We start from the raw sequence: 13,508 nt of genomic DNA, 5'->3' as shown, positions 1-13,508 counted from the left end.
TTCATACGCCTTCTCAGTGCAGTGCCAATCCATTAGAGCTGGCATGTGAGATAAAATCAGTTTGCCTTTCCAACTTTATGGGATCCTTCCTGGCTACCGAACACAGCCCCTTACCACCCTTTGGTTTGCCATTCTGCCATCTGACATCACCCCTCAATGCCAGCCAAATTGCAAGTTTCCTCTTACACAAACCCTCCATCTGAACATGCCTTGCAGATCTATCCTCCAAACCTTTGATTTAGCACATAAAACCCTTTGGGGCTTCCCTGGTGGCTCAGTGGTAAAGAATCCACCCACCAATGCAGGAGACGCAGGTTAGATCCCTGGGTTGGAAAGATCCCCTGGAGAAGGAAGTGGCAACCCGCTCCAGTATTCTTGCCTGGGAGATCCAATGGACAGAGGCGCCTGGTGGGCAGCAGTCAGTGGGGTCGCAAAGAGTGAGACATGACACAGCAGCTAAGCAACAGTATCAATAAAACCCTTTACTGAACAAAACAGCACATACTACAGTTAATGGTGAGGTCACTAAGGATAGTTAAAGCATCAGGTTTGGGGAAGAGAAAAAGTACTTTTGAAAAGAACGGCAATGGATACAAGGTTCTTATAATTCCACCTTCCTCCCTCGCTTGACTTGTGCTTTCATGAACGAGTGGAGGTAGAGATACAGAGAGCCTAGGGCACTGCACAGAACTGCTGCCAATCCATCCCACACCATGGCTGGCAAAGCTCTTCACACGGCTAATTTTATATTCTTACTCACATACCTTTATATGTTTTCATGAATAAGAGCCAAAACTTTAAAAGTCTTAGGGGTTTCCTACAAAATGTTTCTTGGGTTTTGGGAAAACTTGGGCAAGTCCATTGGAGTGTGCCTTGAGTGTGAACATAATCTGCCGTGGGTATTACAGCAGGAAAGGTTGAGGTCAGTTGCCTAAAGAAAGCATATAAGGGCAAATCAAAATGGGGCATGGTCCCGGTTTGTTCCCCGTATTACATTGAAGAACAAAATGTTCTTTAATATTCTGTGTGGGTGAAATTCTGGGCAAACAACTGGCAGAGACTTGGTACTCACCAGGTACCCACATGCTCTTCACCTTCCCCAGCCCCTCTTGTAATTAGGTTGGGCCAGTGACCAGGTTTTGACCTGTGGGGATGGAGATAGGTTAAAGTGATGGCAGTCACTTGAAGTCCTGGTCCTTAAATTGATCCCAGACACCCCTCAGGTCCTGTCTTCTCTTGCTATGGCAAGACTGGAGGCCACATGTTCCAACTGGCTTACTGCAAGGTGGAAGCGGCCCAGATCCTGAGCTGCTGCCTGCAGAGCCACCCTGCCTGCATCAGATGTGATGCAAGTACAAAATGAGCCTTTCTGTACTGCTGAGCCACCATGACAGGATTTCTGAGATGACTGGAAGAGGAAAAATTCTCAGTACCTAGGCCCAGGATCCCCTTCCTGCTTTCTCCCACTGACTGACCTTCCAAGGAGACTTCGAACCTTTCTGCACCTGGAGACTGTCCATGCAAGGGACAGATGGAGAGGAGAATTTCTTTTGCTCCCTGGTTTCCCCCCCAGTCCTGCTGTCTTCAATGCAGAGGACACAGAATTTGGATGCTCCAGGGTAGTCCTCAGTCCCACAGTTTCCTCCAAGCTCCTTGCTGTTAACAGCAGGAAGGGACTTTATTCCTAGCAAAAACAACAGAAAAATCAGAAACCCAGCCTCTTCTCTTTTTCACCAGGGAGTTCTGCTTGCCCTCCCAGCACCAGCTCTGTGGGGGAGGAAGGGGCAGGAGAGAAGGCAGCCCCGGGGTCTTAGCCCATACTGACTACTGCTATTGTCTGGGCTGCTCCATGGCTGCCAAGGAGCCCATCTGTATCCACCTGCTCCTGGAAAGGAGAGACGGAGTCTGAGGGTGGGGAGAGAGGTCCAGGCTATCGATAGCTAACTGCTCCGAGAACTAAACACAGGCCTCATACTTGCAATCAGACTTGGCTTGAGTGCCAGCTCTCCCATTTGACGATGATTTAGTCACTAAGTCATATCCAACTCTTGTGACCCCACGGACTGTAGCCTGCCAGGCTCCTCTATCCATGGGATTCTCCAGGCAAGAATACTGGAGTGGGTTGCCATTTCCTTCTCCATTTATTTAAGCTCTCCCATTTATTCTCTGGTAATTTTAGGCAAGGTATTTAATCACCCTGAGCCTGGGTCATCCCCACAGGGTTGTCATGAATGAACATCAGCTAAGCTGGTGTGAAGCTCTAAAAATAGAGAGGACGGCACACAGGCTGGTTGTTATTACAGGCTTGCACCAGTGTGAGCCTGAGCCTGTCTGTGCTGATTGTACCGCTGGTTCACCCTCTGCATGTATCTCTCTCCCCCAGCTGGGCTGTAGGCTGCTGCAGGGGATAGACACTGGCTGATTCACTTTGCCTTTCCCTGCAGAACCAGCCCAGAAAACCCTGGCCTGCTCTGGCTTTGTGGCTGCTGTCACTATTGGCCAAGCCCCTCTTTTGCAGCATGATTTGGAGGGATGCTTACCTAATGCATCAGGGCCCAGGCCTAGACACACCTGGACAGGACAGTTGCCAGTTTCAGGCTTCTCAGCTGGGAGGGCAAGTCAGTTGCAATTCCTGGGCCAAGTCAATCAACTGGAAGTGACTGCCTGGAGCACCGTGTTTGAAAAGGTCGATCTCTGCAGGAAGAGAGTGCGGTGACTGCTTGGTGATATCTGCCGTGTCTAGAGGGGTAGCGTGCTGCTATGCATTTGGTGACTCTGCCTGAGCATTGCATTTCGGCCCTGACAGCACATGAGAGTTACCTGGAGTTTCAGAAATTACTGAGGCCTGGGTCCCACCTCTAGAGATTACAATTGAGTTGGTCTGGGTGTGGCTTGGGCATCAGTTGTTTAAAGTTCCCTAGGTGATGGAAGATTGAAAGCCTTCGAGCATCCAGCTTCCTCTTAGAGAGCACCACCTCAGGGCATCTCAGCGGAGCCACTGCCCGGCATGCACACTAGCTCAGCTGCAAGGCCAGACTGGCAGGGGAGTTGCTGACCGGGGCTTGATACTGGGTGAACATGCCAGTATTCTTGTTTTACTCAGGATACAGTGCTTGGGAAGCTTCTAGGTGAGTGTTTGAGCGTTCTGTTTAAAACCAGCCGCCCGATACCGCGGCATACTGCTCAGCTGTAAAATGGCACAACTTAAATGAATTTGGGGAATATTGAGTGAACAAAGCCAGTTTTAAAAGGTGGCATACTACATGATTTCTTTTATATAACATTCTTGAAATGACAACATTGTAAGAGAGAACACATTGCTATTGTTAGGAGTTTAAGAAGGGGTGGGGTGGAAAGGAAGTGGGCCTAACTATAATACAGCAACATGAGGGGTCCTTGTGGTGATGGAAATGCTCCGAACTTTGGCTGTATCGGCATCAGTATCCTGGTTGTGGTACTGCAGTAGTTTTTCACCATTGGGGGAAACCAGGCAATGGGTTCAAGGGATCTCTGTATTATTTCTTAACACTGCATGTGTGTCTGTAATTCTCTTGAAACAAAAGTATAATTAAATAGGAAAAAAGAAAACTAGGTTTTGAGGAGATCTTTGTAAAATGCAGCAAGAGGTGAGAGATAAGAATGAGCAGAAATGCAGTTCCTGGGGCAGGAGCAGCATAGGAGTTGAGTCCAATCTGGAATCCCAAGTTTGGCTTTTTGGAATACCAGGAACTGGCTACTTTCCTGGGGTCTATTCATGTGCAGGGACAAGCTTGGGGGCTATTCAGGAATGTAAAACAATGAGGAAGCCCATCCTCAAAATAGAAAGAGAGGGGGACAGGTCTCTGGAGGGATGACAGGACATCTGAGCCCCCGTCAGCTGGAAGAGCTGGTGTGGATGAGGTGCTCAAACTGGGCTGCCGCATGGCTCAGGGGTCCCAGGGAGGCCTGCATAGGAGGGTCAGGCAGGGTCTGAAGTGAGGGGGTCTGGGCAGCATGTGAGCTTTCAACACTGTCACTCAAGGGCTGGTGCTACCTGGCGACTCCTGGGTTATCTCTGAACTGCTCCTGGGGGCCTACCACGGGGCAGGGCAAGCTTCAGGATGTTTTGTGGCAATTCTGCAGCTCGCAAGCAAGAAGGAGGAGAAGAAAGGTTTGAGTCACTACGGTGGAATGTTTGAAAACTGAATACATTTGGGAAAGTCCCTAGGGAGCGTCTGGCTGGTAAATGCTGATAGTCAACCAATAAATTCATCTCCTGAGTTCTTGCTTTGGGCCAAGCAAGGGAAGAGGCACTGGGAATAGAGGGGAGGAAGAGTCTCTGCCCTCGGGGAGCTGAACCATAACAGAAGTTCGTGCTTCTAATGGAGCAGCTACTGTTCCAGGCACTTCACACACATGCATAAATTGAGTCCCCAGAACCATCCTGTGAAGAAGGTGCCCCAGTGCCTTCACAGATAACAGTCATAACTCTGCCCCCTGCCCCCCATTAAAGCACTCAGCTTACACTCAGTTGTAAGGTAAAGCTGGGATTTGAACCCAGGAAGTCTGTCTCCATAGTCCATGGACTCAACCACTGTGCCTTAGCACTGGGCGGGCAGATTTAGCCAAAAGGCAGGAGCTGTATGGCAGTGGGCAGATCAGAGTCCTGGCCAGGAACTGGTCTTCCAAGACCTACGCCAACTTGTGCAACTCTGAACAACTCCGGGACCTCTTTATGTCTCACACTCCTTCTCTAAGACACGCATGGCCCTAAACACAAGGCTGCTGGAGGGCCTTCGAAGAAATGTGCTTTGGAGGCACTAGGCCATTGCTGGCCTCCCGTGAAATGGGAGCTTAGTGGCCACCCCAGACGAGCAACTGTCACTGGCTGCAGGTGACAATGAGTAGAATGCAGCTCCTGGCCCCAGCCCTGTAGTTCTGCACCGCAGCTGGGCTGCTACAGGAGGGCCAGACTCCAGAGACTGAGTGGGCCTGAAAGTCTGAGGCAGCATCATGAAATGCAGAAGGAAGAAGAGGATGGCACCTGTGGGCACCATTCCTTCAGAATCAAGTTCAAGCTCTTCCACGCGGTGTTCCACCTGGATAACCTGGCCCACACTGGCTTTCCAGTTGGTCTCCACACCTGCCTCCCTGCAGCCTCCACCCTGGCCAAATGCACCCATGACTAGCAAAGGACACAAAGACAGAACGTGGCAGACTGAGATTTGAATCCATGTCTGGTTGGCTGCAAAGTACAGGCTGTGTGGTGAGGTGGAGAGAACATGGATTAAGGGGTCAGATGCACCTGAGTTCTTCCTATTCCAGCTCTGCCTTTGTGACCCCAAGTGAGTGCCTCACATTTCTGTGCCTTGTCTACAAAATACAGTTAGTAATATCCCTGTACTAACACCTTATCACAAACTTCGTAGCTTAAAACAGCACATATTTATTATCTTGCAGTTGTGAATGTCAAGTCTAAGATCAGTTTCACTGGCCTAAAATCAACAGGCCTGTGTTCCTTCTGGAGTCTTGGGGAGACCTTCTTCCTTGCCTTTTCCCGCTCTTGTGGCTGCCTGTTTTCCATGGCTTGTGGGCCCCTTCATCTATCTTCAAAGCCAGCAGTGACTGCTGGAGCTTTTCATAATGCATTACTCAGGCCTCTTCTATAGTTAAATCTCCCTCTTATAAAGACCCTGCTGATTTTACTGGGCCTACTTGGATAATCCAGGATAATCTTCTTATCTCAAAATCCTTAATCACACTGTCAAGTTCCTTTTACTATGTGGAATAACATGTCCACAGATGTGGGGATTCATATGTGGAGATCTTGGGTGGGGGGCACATTACTCAGCCTCCCACAAGCATGTGCTACACGAAACGGGACGCATCAAGTTAAATTCTCAGCATGGTGTTTAACCAGTAGAAGACTGGTGATGTTTAATGTCAGCTGGGCACAAGAAGCACTTAGCTTTTACAAAATAGTGCCGGGGTTCACTCCTGAAAATTTGGGGTTGGGGAAAGTGTCTATGCATTGGAATTATTTTTATAAGCTCCCTAGCGACTCTGTTGGGCAGCCAGGGTAGGGCTGATTATGGTAAGCACTGAATTCATGTCAGCAGTTATTCTTATTCCCACAGCTACTTAGCTCCGAGCCTCAGTGCCCAGGAGCTGTTCAATAGACGTTTGTTGAAATAGACTGAAGTGAATCACTCCTGGGGCCCCAAGCTATCCCTGGGATAGCATGGGAGGGGAGAGAGGGTTTCTCACTGCTCCATCACAGGGCCTGAAGAATGAAGTTCTGTGGGCAGACAGAGGCCGAGGCCTCTGAATCAACCTCACACCCAGAAGTAGCTGCCTGGGGGGCTGGAGTCTCTCCTCCTCTCCGAAGTCCAGTCAAGGGGCCCAAGCAGGCAGAATCCAGTCATCAACGGGCCATTGTTAATGGAACAGAGGGGGCTCTGTGCCCATTTAACACTTCTCTCCCTCACGAAGCTGCTCCCAGCTGAGGGCTGGCTTCTGGAGGACTGCGGGGCTGGGGAGGGGCCCCAAGGCTACGAAGGGAATGGGGGAGGATTCCAGGTGGGGGCTGAGCCCCTTGGTTGGAGGAGCAGAGGCAGCTTGGAACATAGGCCAGTCTCGTAAGTCAGCAGGGTGGAAAGTGTGGGCGCTGATGCGGCCACTCAGGCCAGGAAGAGTTTCCCATTAAAGCTGGGGATCCCACCAGACAATGAAACCCACCAGACCCCAATGAGAGCCAGGGGACAGCTTTCTCTGTGGGGTGTTCACACTTGACCTACCTCCTTCCCTTTCCAAAAACAGAAAAGTGAAATCCACACGGTAAATGGTGCCTTTCATTGCCTATAGAACAGTGTTTTCAAAAGGGCTGGGAGGGTTTTATGTTCTGTGGGCTTGGGATTAGGAGGCAGGCAATTCAACCAGGGTTGGGTATAAATGTCCTTTTGCTTAGCAGACCTTTTCTATATTCAGGAGGGTGGATTTCAGGAGGCTGGTGTTTAAGATCCCAAAGATAGTGCCTGATCAGTATCCTCAAAAATGCCAGAGACCTACAGTTCTTGGGCTAGGCACCAGCAATTCTCATCTGCTGAATATAGCAAATTCTCTGATAGTTTCTGCCAAGGGAGTACATTGCTTTAAAACATATTCTAGAAGGGTGGGATCTCAAAGATGGGGGCCTGGATCAGCAGCAGCAGCATCTGGGAACTTGACAGAAATGCACATTCCTGCCTCCCCCCTGCCCCCATTCCCAGCCCAAACCATCTCAATCAGAATCTCTCGGGGGTGGGCAGTGCACTCTGTTTAAACAAGCTCTGCAGGTGATTCTGATGCACGTTCAAATTTGCAAATCACAGTTATAGAGCCATACGAAACTTCAGGTTGTGGAATCAGTTTGTAAGCTTTTTTTTTTTTTTTCCTTTTTTTTTAAGAACAGAACCATAGAGACAGAAAATATCAGAGTTTATTAAGGATCTGTAATAAGGATACACATGGGTCTCATAAGACTTTTGTTTCAGTGATGTGTCTGTGTCTCTGTCTGAGGTTTTGGTCCAAAAAGATCGAAAGCTATTGTTCTAGAGCCAGAATGTACTACAGATAGTCCCGGACTTAAGATGGTTGACTTTTAAGATGGTGTGAAAGTGATACACATTCAGTAGAAACCATAATTGAATTGGGGCTAGGCTGTATAATCAGCTGGGTCTTCCCCTCAGCCACATGGTCAGGAGGGTAAACAACCGATACACTTAACAACCATTTACACCCACACAACCATTCTGTTTTAAACTTTCAGGAGAGTTCAATAAATTACAGGAGAGGTTCAACACTTTATTATAAAATAGGCTTTGTGCAAGGTGCTGCTGCCCAATTGTAGCCATTAGAACCATGCTAATGTCAGTGTTCTGAACATGTGTAAGGTAGGCTAAGGTAAGCTATGATGTTTGGTAGATTAGGTGTATTGAATGCATTTTCAATTTATGATGGATTTATCGGGATGCAACCTCATCATAAATCAAGGAGGATCTGTAATTCAGCCGACTCCCTTTTTTGTCTAATTTGTCTGGATTGGGAGGTTTTAAGAACTTCCTGATGTTCAAGCTGGTTTTAGAAAAGGCAGAGGAACCAGAGATCAAATTGCCAACATCCGCTGGATCATGGAAAAAGCAAGAGAGTTCCAGAAAAACATCTATTTCTGCTTTATTGACTATGCCAAAGCCTTTGACTGTGTGGATCACAATAAACTGTGGAAAATTCTGAAAGAGATGGGAATACCAGACCACCTGACCTGCCTCTTGGGAAACCTGTATGCAGGTCAGGAAGCAACACTTAGAACTGGACATGGAACAACAGACTGGTTTCAAATAGGAAAAGGAGTACGTCAAGGCTGTATATTGTCACCCTGCTTATTTAACTTCTATGCAGAGTACATCATGAGAAATGCTGGGCTGGAAGAAGCACAAGCTGGAATCAAGATTGCTGGGAGAAATATCAATAACCTCAGATATGCAGATGACACCACTCGTATGGCAGAAAGTGAAGAACTGAAGAGCCTCTTGATGAAAGTGAAAGAGGAGAGTGAAAAAGTTGGCTTAAAGCTCAAAATTCAGAAAGCAAAGATCATGGCATCTGGTCCCATCACTTCATGGGAAATAGATGGGGAAACAGTGTCACACTATTTTGGGGGGTTCCAAAATCACTGCAGATGGTGATTGCAGCCATGAAATTAAAAGACGCTTACTCCTTGGAAGAAAAGTTATGACCAACCTAGATAGCATATTCAAAAGCAGAGATATTACTTTGTCGACTAAGGTCCGTCTAGTCAAGGCTATGGTTTTTCCAGTGGTCATGTATGGATGTGAGAGTTGGACTGTGAAGAAGGCTGAGTGCCAAAGAATTGATGCTTTTGAACTGTGGTGTTGGAGAAGACTCTTGAGAGAGTCTCTTGGACTGCAAGGAGATCCAACCAGTCCATTCTGAAGGAGATCAACCCTGGGATTTCTTTGGAAGGAATGATGCTAAAGCTGAAACTCCAGTACTTTGGCCACCTCATGCGAAGAGTTGACTCATTGGAAAAGACTCTGATGCTGGGAGGGATTGGGGGCGGGAGGAGAAGGGGATGACAGAGGATGAGATGGCTGGATGGCATCACGGACTCGACGGACGTGAATCTGAGTGAACTCCGGGAGTTGGTGATGGACAGGGAGGCCTGGCGTGCTGCGATTCATGGGGTTGCAAAGAGTCAGACACGACTGAGCAACTGAACTGAAAGATTCCGGCATGAGAGTTCCCTTGCGCCACACCAGACCCTCAAGTAGATTACTAAGCAGATGAGAGGGCCTGTTTTGGGGGCAGATGGCCTCTTTACAACACTGGCCTAAAGCTAAGTTAAACTGTGTGTTTCCCCCATGTTTATAAAACCTTCTGTCCCTCACTGCTCCCTTTATATATATATATATATATATATATATATATATATATATATAAATATATATACATATATATATATGCGTGGAGACGTATGTGGACCAGAGGTAGTCAGTTACATCTGGGTAGTAGATTGAGGGGTGATTTGTTGGTTTCTTCTCAGTGTTTGTCCATTTTACTTGAATTCTGCATGCTGAACATCTTTCATTATTACAAAAATAAAACATATAAAGCCGAGGGTCCATCTCTGTGTGGAAATATGGAAAAGGAAAGCCACTGCCCAAGGCAGAATAGTGCTGCCCAAAGGGCCACCTCTCTCCCATCCATGCTCTAGGGCTGAGCCCAGACCTCACAGGTGCCCAGAGCCCATTCCCTTAGAAGAAGAGTACTGCCCCCCTTCCATGCTTCAAACCTGTTACCCTCTTAGAAAGCCCTTTGGCAGCTCCAGGTTCTCCCGGCAGCCCTTTGGACTCTGGCTGCCGCCATCTCTTTCCTTAATCAGCTGAGAAAGGGAGGTTCCAAGAAGCTAAGTGACTTGCCCAGGGTTGCCCAGCAGGAGGTACAAGGCTGTGAAGGGATGTGGAGGGCAGGTCTGCTGAAGGCCATTCTCAAGGACTGGGCTCCCATAGTGGCGCTCGTCTCTGCCTTGTGCCGGTCTCAGCACTTCGAGGTTCATTTTACTGCTCGCTGTACAGCAGGGACTGAATGCACAGGGAAAGAAGAAAGGAGGGGAGGAGCAGGGAGGAAGGGAAGGAGCAGAGGCGGGGAGAGGAAAGGGGGTGGGGCAGGAGCACAGGCGTCTCTGGTCACACTCAGGACACAAGCGAAGGATGCACCCTATCTGTGTGCCCCTAGGGGACTCGGAACACTCAGTCTGGCCAGATCCCCATCGCCAGGCCATGACCCCACAGGCCCCAGCTGCAGGCCCCTGCCCAGCCAGACCAGAGGGGAGAATGGACAAGGGGCAGCCAAGAGCACAGAGTTAACCTGGAGCCTGGAGGAGCCACTCACGGAAGATGGGGACAACCTCGGGCTGGCTCCCTGGGGCTGTCGGGATGAGGGATGTGAGGGCCTCCGGCTGTGCTGCGTGGGTGAATCCCAGGTGACCACTGAGGAGTGGGCGCTAGGACGTGGGCAGCCAGCGCAGCTTGTAAGGGACAGCTTATTTTATATTGGTGTGTAGCTGATTAACAGTGTTGTGATAGCTTCAGGTGGACAGCAAAGGGACTCAGCCATATACACACGTGCATCCACTCTCTCCCGACCTCCTCTCCCATCCGGGCGGCCACGTGACATTGAGCAGGGATCCCTGTGCTTGCTATACGGTAGCTCCGCTGGTTAGCCATCTTATTTGCTTTACAGTGTTGTGCTGGTTTCTGCCATACAACAACATGAATCAGCCGTAAATATACATATATCCCCTCCTGCCCTGCCACCCCTACAGAGCACCAGGCTGAGCTCCCTGTGGGTTACCAGTTTAAATACAGCAGTGTGTACATGTCGATCCCAAACTCCCTAACTATCTCTCCCCACCCCCAGGCAAATCATAAGTTCTAAAACTGGACAATTTAAAAGCAGCTTATACACAAGAAACTGATAATGCTGGTTGCTTTTGTGGAAAGACCTGGGTGTCTGAGTCAGGCCGGAGAGAGAGGTTTCACCACCATGCATCCTTCTGTACCTTTCCAATTTTATACCATGGGCCTAGATTGCTTCCTTTGATAAAATTTAATAAAACTACAAGTAAAATAAAAGCAGGTGCTAGTTTTCTACCTGTAGAGAGAGAGGCAAAGTGTCTTTGAGGTGAGACCCTCATTTTGGAAGAGTCATCTGAACAGGCTTTTGAATTTAAGCAGAGGCAAAGCCAAAATCCCATCCCAGAAGGAAAACTTGGGGGTGGCGAGAAGCAGAACTACCCCTACAGCCGACCGTAACAGTCTGCTTTCTCTGTAAGAAAAGTGACAGCTCTCCAGAAATTATTTCTGTAGTGACTGGGCCTGAGACTGACAAGATGGGAGGAGCTGGCTTGGGTCCCCTCCCTCCTGTGCGGAGAGGAAGTGTCAGGAGGAGCCGCCCTGCAGACGGTGGAGTTCTGGGAGATTCCCAGACATCCCTGGGTGGGGGGGGGGGCAAGTGGACTTGTGCTCACCACGTGGGCTTCGGGCGTTAAAGGGGACAAGGGACCCCTCAAGGCTGCAGACCCCACAGACCTCTGGGAATGTGGCACCTGTCTGCTGAGAGTAGGGCAGGGGTAACATGCTGGGTAATCACTGAGGCCAGGCCTCTGGTGGAGGCCTCTTGTTTCCTGGCCCTTCCACAAGCAGGCAGTGTCAGGGCCAGGGTGGGGCTGGCACTCAAGCAGAGAAGGAACCTGCTCCCCTCCAAAGCCTGGGGAGAAGCTCTATGGCTTCAAAAGTGCTCCCAGAGAAATAGTGACTCATGGCCCAAGGGAATCAGAGCTTTTCTCACCCCAGAGGTTTATTCATCCTGCAACACAGGGATCTGGTGATGACAGATGAATCAGAAGTACTAGTCTGAGAACAGCCAGCCTGTGTGGCTCAGTGTCAGAGGGCAGGCTAACCCCTCCCTCCTCCCGTCTGTCTCTTAGCAAAAGGGAGACTTACGGGAGACTTACGCGTCTCACGCCCTCCCTTTTCCGGCCAAAGGAGTTCCAGTGCACCAGAAAACGTCTCTAAGCCTCAGCGTCCTAACCTGTGAGTTGGGAAGAACTGTGCCCCCCTAGCTAGGTGGTAGTGTGGGTGAGAGAGTGCCACTCAGCACAGGGCCGGCCACCAGCCCCTCCTGCTGGCTGGGAGGGTGTGGGGAGTGGCAGCAGCAGCTGCGGCAGCCTGGCATCCTGCGCCATGGACTGGGCTAAGGAAGCTGGCACTCGCCCCTTGCTTGACTCATACTCCTTTTCCAGGTCAGGCCCACCAAAACCAGGACAGACACACAGCCCCCGCCCTGAGCCCCGGTGCTCCTTCCAGTGAGAAGAGCCTCACCCCAAATGGCCATGTCAGCAGGGTTTGCTTGGCCAAGGAACCTGGGAGCTCTCTGTTACCTCTTAAATATATCCACAACCTCCAACAAGCTCTGGGGAGTGACCCACACTCTTGAGATGAAAATTTTCCTGGAATTTCCTGTCTGCAATGCATCATTTGGCAGACATAGGTTCAGTATACCCCACCTTCTATGATTCTCCAGTGGCTTTACTTGAGCCTGGAGTGGCTAAGTACATCTGGAATAGGAGGGCCAAGGGTTTGAATTTTGGCTGTGTGACCTTGGACAAGTCACCTAGCCTTCTGGGCCTCAGGGATGGCATCTATAAAATAGGGCTACTTCATGCAATCAGATTGACGCAAATAGATCACTTAACCTGAGGATGCCTAGGACATAAAGAGCTCGCAGATTCTCAGCTGTACCTTCCAAGAAGGCGGAGGCTGCTGGCACCTGGCATAGTGCTGGGCGCACAGCTCAATCAGGCTTTACTTTTAAAAAGTGATTCCAGTGGAATAGCAGACACCATTCTTAAGGGAAAAGCAGCTCTAAAACTTCAACCCAGCAGTCTCTTCCCACCCAAGATTCTAGTCGCAGGCTTGGCATGGAGGCCCTTTTGGAGGCTCTTCATGCCCATCATCACTTCCAGAAGCTCCTGCCTCATCCAGGTTTATGAGTGGGGGTAGAGTGGGAGGGGGGCAGTGGGAAGATGGGAGACAGAAGTTGGGGAGAACTCAGGGCAGGAAGCCGGGGAGCTGACCTGGCCTTGCTACCTGGATGTGAGGGTCCCCTTGCAGGGCTCTGGGCACAAGAACTGGCAGGTGGGCAGCAGACAGCAAAACTCAGTGATGTCATGTTTTCCCAGAGTGACTCAACAGCTTGTCCCTGCGCTCTGAATGGTGTGCTGTGTGCTGTGGCCTCGGCGCATCCTCATCTTGCCTTCCAGGCTTGCCTGAATCTTTCCTTCCCTGTTACCACCCTCTCCCAGCCTAGGGACCCATGGCTATTCCACCCATGCTCTGCTTCTGGCTGTGACCCCCCGGCCCAGGGGATGTCCTCATGCTGCCTCTGTCATGCCTCTCTAATCTCCGTGT

The 13,508-nt window shown here is 49.8% G+C and overlaps 1 protein-coding gene across 3 annotated transcripts in view; it reads right to left on the bottom strand.

Annotated features, from left to right (window-relative positions):
- The window catches only part of CHST3 (carbohydrate sulfotransferase 3), a 39,737-nt gene that overhangs the window by 17,183 nt on the left and 9,046 nt on the right, over nucleotides 1-13,508 (bottom strand). The window contains exons 2-4 of one of the 3 annotated variants that reach the window (XM_069572522.1): nucleotides 2,541-2,694; nucleotides 1,476-1,684; nucleotides 1,073-1,144 (exon numbers count right to left, since the gene is read on the bottom strand). The exons of 1 other annotated variant lie outside the window; for it this stretch is intronic. The gene's annotated coding sequence lies outside the window, so the exon portion shown is untranslated. The remainder of the gene's footprint in view (nucleotides 1-1,072; nucleotides 1,145-1,475; nucleotides 1,685-2,540; nucleotides 2,695-13,508) is intronic. One more of the 3 variants, XM_069572521.1, reaches the window with a different exon arrangement.

The sequence above is a fragment of the Ovis canadensis genome, chromosome 25 (assembly GCF_042477335.2).
Source record: "Ovis canadensis isolate MfBH-ARS-UI-01 breed Bighorn chromosome 25, ARS-UI_OviCan_v2, whole genome shotgun sequence".
Classification (NCBI taxonomy): Eukaryota; Metazoa; Chordata; class Mammalia; order Artiodactyla; family Bovidae; genus Ovis; species Ovis canadensis.
This window is presented reverse-complemented; position numbering and strand designations above follow the sequence as displayed.